Source organism: Anolis sagrei, chromosome X (genome assembly GCF_037176765.1).
Source record: "Anolis sagrei isolate rAnoSag1 chromosome X, rAnoSag1.mat, whole genome shotgun sequence".
Classification (NCBI taxonomy): Eukaryota; Metazoa; Chordata; class Lepidosauria; order Squamata; family Dactyloidae; genus Anolis; species Anolis sagrei.
In genome coordinates, this window is record NC_090034.1 from 64,121,330 (window position 1) to 64,127,329 (window position 6,000).

The 6,000-nt window shown below is 43.3% G+C and overlaps 1 long non-coding RNA gene across 1 annotated transcript; it reads right to left on the bottom strand.

Moving 5' to 3' along the window:
* Nucleotides 1-1,503: 1,503 nt before the first annotated feature.
* Nucleotides 1,504-2,136, bottom strand: LOC137098001 (uncharacterized). Its single transcript, XR_010910537.1, has 2 exons — nucleotides 2,043-2,136; nucleotides 1,504-1,717 (listed from the first exon to the last, which is right to left on the bottom strand). It is a non-coding gene; the product is annotated as an uncharacterized lncRNA (long non-coding RNA).
* Between the last annotated feature and the right edge of the window lie 3,864 nt (nucleotides 2,137-6,000).

A 6,000-nucleotide genomic window follows, 5' to 3' on the forward strand; every position in this document is an offset into this window, starting at 1 on the left:
GCCAACTTTGCATCAGATTATTATTATTATTGGGATTGAGAGAACACTGATCTTGACTTGGTGAATGTATCCTATCTCTTATATATCGAGGGCAATCCAAAACAGTTTAGATTTTCATAGAATCATAGAATCAAAGAGTTGGAAGAGACTTCATGGGCCATCCAGTCCAACCCCCTGCCAAGAAGCAGGAATATTGCATTCAAATCACCCCTGACAGATGGCCATCCAGCCTCTGTTTAAAAGCTTCCAAAGAAGGAGCCTTCACCACATGCCGGGGCAGAGAGTTCCACTGCTGAACGGCTCTCACAGTCAGGAAGTTCTTCCTCATGTTCAGATGGAATCTCCTCTCTTGTAGTTTGAAGCCATTGTTCCGCGTCCTAGTCTCCAGGGAAGCAGAAAACAAGCTTGCTCCCTCTTCCCTGTGGCTTCCTCTCACATATTTATACATGGCTATCATATTCCCTCTCAGCCTTCTCTTCTTCAGGCTAAACATGCCCAGCTCCTTAAGCCGCTCCTCATAGGGCTTGTTCTCCAGACCTTTTATCATTTTAGTCGCTCTCCTCTGGACACATTCCAGCTTGTCAATATCTCTCTTGAATTGTGGTGCCCAGAACTGGACACAATATTCCAGATGTGGTCTAACCAAGGGAATAAATCCAGATGGCAACTCCATGAGAACAAAGAAGAAGGGATTCGTTGACATTTAATGTGTATCAATCCCATTTGTATTATTAGGTAGTCTTTCAGTCCAGATTGGATGGTTGTTATTTGCAGTGGCTCTTTAGATGATAAGTTGGTATAACGTAACCACTTGGTCCATCAGCCTTTCTTTCTGTGCTTTGGGGGAAAGGGCTTTTTGCCCATTTTGTGGAGAATAGCCCTAAAACTCTCATTCCTGATGACATTATGGACTGAAACCTCCTCCTTTCAGTGCTGTCTTCATAGGATCTTTCCACACAGCCACAAAGTTGACTGGCACACAAAATGCCAGTTTGGATTCAATACTCTGCCACACAGTCTAGCCATGTCAATGTCACTTTGGCACAGTTAGGCATGGACTGGCATTTGTATCCTCCCTGCGGGAATGCCATAAATGCATGTCTTGTCATTCCTGCAAGGTCCATTTTTCCTCATTCTGGTATCATTCAGAAGCGGTGGACCTTTGCAAGAGTAAGACTCCTCTCCTTCTCCAGTGGTCCATTGCTTCCTGATGAGGCCAGAATGAAGAAGAATGGATCCTGCAGAAATCGGAAGTCATGTTTTTCTATCTTTTCTTGCAGGAGTGTTGGGAAGAGGGACAAGTGCGGAGCCTGGGAAGTGCAGGATGGCTGTGGGGATGCCATTAAGGATCATGCATGGTGTTCCAGGTGTTTTTGTTTAACCCATCTATGAGCAAACCTCAGCCCTCCAGGTGTTTAGGACTTCAACTCCTACAATTTCTAACAGCCAGTAGGCTGTTATGAATTGTGGGAGTTGAAGTCCAAAACACGTGGAGGGCTGAGGTTTGCCCATGCCTGGTTTAACCTGTGGTCAAACTGGCTTAAAAGGCCTACCCCAGGTTAAAATGCATTAGCTTGTTGTGTTGTGTGGATGGCCCAAGTTAATGCAATGCCTACACAGGATTATACGCCAGGGTCAATGCAGTCATCATCAAAAGTAGAGTTTTGGAATCTAGGAATTGTCCTTCTGATGATGGATCAGTATCTCATTATCTTTGCTTTCATAGAATCATAGAATCAAAGAGTTGGAAGAGACCTCATGGGCCATCCAGTCCAACCCCCTGCCAAGAAGCAGGAATATTGCATTCAAATCACCCCTGACAGATGGCCATCCAGCCTCTGCTTAAAAGCTTCCAATGAAGGAGCCTCCACCACACTCCGGGGCAGAGAGTTCCACTGCTGAACGGCTCTCACAGTCAGGAAGTTCTTCCTAATGTTCAGATGGAATCTCCTCTCTTGTAGTTTGAAGCCATTGTTCCGCTTCAAACTACAAGAGAGGAGATTCCATCTGAACATTAGGAAGAACTTCCTGACTGTGAGAGCCTTTGATCAAACTGTTCTTCCATGTGAACAAGGGATTACAACTTAAATGCTCCTCATATCAGGACCCGCATATTGAACACAATGCAGAGCTAGTGAAGGCATTAGAGATGAAGTGTTGTTCACTTTGAACTTGAAACTGACTCTTTTCAATGTTTGCCTTGCCCTAAGATCCATTGGGTTGCTTCACTTGCTTTTCTAAAGGCCTCCACCATTCAGGTTCCATTGCTTGAATATGTGTGGATCATATATTTACAACCGACAATCAATTCATATAAAAAGCAAAAAATAAAACAAAACACTAAATCCACATGTATACACTGTTTTATAAAACTGCTTTTTAAACACGCCCCGACAAAAAAACTCAGTCACTTAATGTCACAGCTTTTGTACCTCCAAGGCAAAAATATAACATTTTTTGTAAATAAGAGTCTCATATATATATATAACTTCTGAAAACCAAGAAACTAGAATAATTTTAAAAGCAAAATGTACATACATGGTGAAAGTTATTTGAAAAACTATCAGGACGATGGGAAACCTGTTGCGTATTAAGCGGTATACGGTTCTACAAACACAGCAGAACAATGCATGTACATATTTTAAAAAGCAAAACATGTCTTCAAACAGTCCTTTCTGGTATGTATATAACTCTTCTAGAAATTAGTACTGAAATTACTATTTAGTGTGTCTCAAAATGGAAGTCAGAGGACAAACGTTTTTAAAAAATGTTTTTTTGTCCAAAGTCAATGGACAAAATGTTCATATCTTATTTTTAAAAAGCCTTTTCCCCGTGTAGCATTGTAATGTTAACGTCTATTTTTTTTAATTCTTGCTGTGTTGTGCTCATTTATAAAAAGGAACAAAATAAACACAAATGTTGACATCGGAACTGTTGCTTGAGCAAAGACTGTTGATTGATTGATTGATTTCATTTATATATTCCCTTTTCCACACCTGGGTGGACTCAAAGCAGTTCACAATGTACTAATGGCAAAATTGAATGCCTCATAAATATAAAAATGCACCACATATTTAAAATACATATAGGTAAAGGTAAAGGTTGTCCCCTGACATTAAGTCCAGTCATGTCTGACTCTGGGGTGTGGTGCTCATCTCCATTTCTAAGCCAAAGAGCCAGCGTTGTCCGTAGACACCTCCAAGGTCATGTGGCTGGCATGACTGCATGGCGCGCCGTTACCTTCCCGCCAGAGCGGTACCTATTGATCTACTCACATTTGCATGTTTTCGAACTGCTAGGTTGGCAGAAGCTAGGGCTGACAGCGGAAGCTCACGCCGCTCCCCGGAATCGAACCTGCGACCTTTCGATCAACAAGCTCAACAGCTCAGTGCTTTAACCCACTGCGCCACCGGGGGCTCCCTAAAATACATATAACTATAAATTAAAACCAATTGAACTATAAAACATCAGACAAGGACATAAAGCAATTGACAGAGCACCAATCCTGAGGTTGTCATTTAACCACTTCAACATTGCTATCACTCCCTGAATGCTTTCTTGAATAGCCAAGTTTTCAGCTGTTTCCTGAACATCAGGAGGGAAGGAGCTAATCTAATTCCACTGGGGAGGGAGTTCTGTAGCCGAGGGGCCACTACCGAGAAGGAAGGCTCTGTCTCTCACCCCCAACAATTGTGCCTGTGAGGGCAGCAGGACCAAGAGCAGGATCTCCCCAGCCAATCTTAATACTCTAACTGGCTCATAAAGGGAGATGTGTTTAGATAGGTAATCTGGACTTGAACCATTTAAGGATTTATAGGCTAAAGCCAGCACTTTGAATTGTGCTTGGTAGCAGACTAGCAAGTTAATTGGGTTTTCCAACAAGCATCCCCTTTTGAACGCGAATCCATTTTTTGCTTCTTAAAATCAATTTTTTAAAATATTGTTTATATTTAATTCTGTTTTAATGTTTGCATATTTGTATAGTTTTGATTGTGTGGTCCTACTTTCAATGTTAGCTACTTTGAGTCTCTTTCAGAAGAGATAAAGTGTGGAATGAATAAATAAATAGAAGAAGAAGAAAAAGAGGAGTGTCCTAGCAGTTCTTTATGGAAATCGGAGGAAGCAGAATATGCCCTAGAAGACCTTCCTGGGGGCTCATTCTTCACACAATTCCAACTGTATGAGGAGGAGAGCCAGGCCATGTGTGTTCCTCCTGCCCCTGCCATCCAGTCCTCACTGTTCTCACCTTCTGCCCTCAGTGTACAAGGGGTCTGAGCCAGAAAGCCTCAGGTTTCTCGTAATTTAAATCCAGTGTAAGAGACTGTTTAAAAAATGTTGGACTCTGATCTGGCAGATTCCAGTTGAAGTCTGTGGAGAGTCAAACACAACTGTGGCCTCTTGGACTAGTCACCTCATTCCATGCAAGCAGAAATACAGTGATACCTTGACTTAAGAATTTAATTAAAATGAACTTTCCCATTGAAATGCTATGAATCTGTTCTGTCCCCCTGAAAACCACTGATCATCGAATCAAAGAGTTGGAAGAGACCTCATGGGCCATCCAGTCCACCCCCTGCCAAGAAGCAGGAATATTGCATTCAAATCATCCCTGACAGATGGCCATCCAGCCTCTGTTTAAAAGCTTCCAAAGAAGGAGCCTCCACCACACTCCGGGGCAGAGAGTTCCACTGCTGAACGGCTCTCACAGTCAGGAAGTTCTTCCTCATGTTCAGATGGAATCTCCTCTCTTGTAGTTTGAAGCCCTTGTTCCGTGTCCTAGTCTCCAAGGAAGCAGAAAACAAGCTTGCTCCCTCCTCCCTGTGGCTTCCTCTCACATATTTATAAATGGCTATCATATCCCCTCTCAGCTTTCTCTTCTTCAGGCTAAATATGCCCAGCTCCTTTAGCCGCTCCTCATAGGGCTTGTTCTCCAGACCTTTTATCATTTTAGTCGCTCTCCTCTGGACACATTCCAGCTTGTCAATATCTCTCTTGAATTGTGGTGCCCAGAATTGGACACAATATTCCAGGTATTGATTTTGATTTTTATTGATTTTTTATGAGTTTTCAGATAATAAAATGTACTTTATAAATAACAATGTATAAAATGTTCAGAGATGGGCAGCGTTTGGTTCTATCCAGCTACTGTGGCAAGGAAGCACATTTGAGGCAACAAAAGGTGTGTTGGCCAGTGTAACAGCAAGGCAAAACAGCATTGGATTGTTGTGAGTCTTCCGGGCTGTATGACCATGTTCCAGAAGCATTCTCTCCTGATGTTTCGCCTGCATCTATGGCAGGCATCCTCAGAGGTTGTGAGGTCAAAACAGCGTCATTTTCTTCATACTGTAATTCCCGCCCCCTCCAAAATGGCTGCCGACTCCTGGACCCAGCCACGTGGCACTCCTGGAAGGCTCCTCCTCTTGCTCTTCCCACAGAAATGTGGGTAGTCAGGAGGAGGAGCTTTGGAGGCAAAGGAAGGGGGGGGAGAAGACTCACCCTTTGTTTAGGCCGCAATGTGAGTAAAACTCCTCATGCCTGGCCATCTGTCTATGAGGGGGGGCGGGGGGAGGGAATTCTCTGTGCCAAGTTGGAGTGCATTGCATGGCTGCATGAGTTCAGAATGCTTTGGGATGGGAGAGGACTATATATCCCAGCAGTTGCCAAGGTCTATGTATCACAGTTATCTCCAGTATTTTCTGTTCACCATGGGAATTCTCTGTGCCAAGTTGGAGTGCATTGCATGGCTGCATGAGTTCAGAATGCTTTGGGATGGGAGAGGACTATATATCACAGCAGTTGCCAAGGTCTATGTATCACAGTTATCTCCAGTATTTTCTGTTCACCATGGGAATTCTCTGTGCCAAGTTGGAGTGCATTGCATGGCTGCATGAGTTCAGAATGCTTTGGGATGGGAGAGGACTATATATCCCAGCAGTTCCAAAATGCCAAGGTCTATGTATCAGTTATCTCCAGTATTTTCTGTTCACCATGGGAATTCTC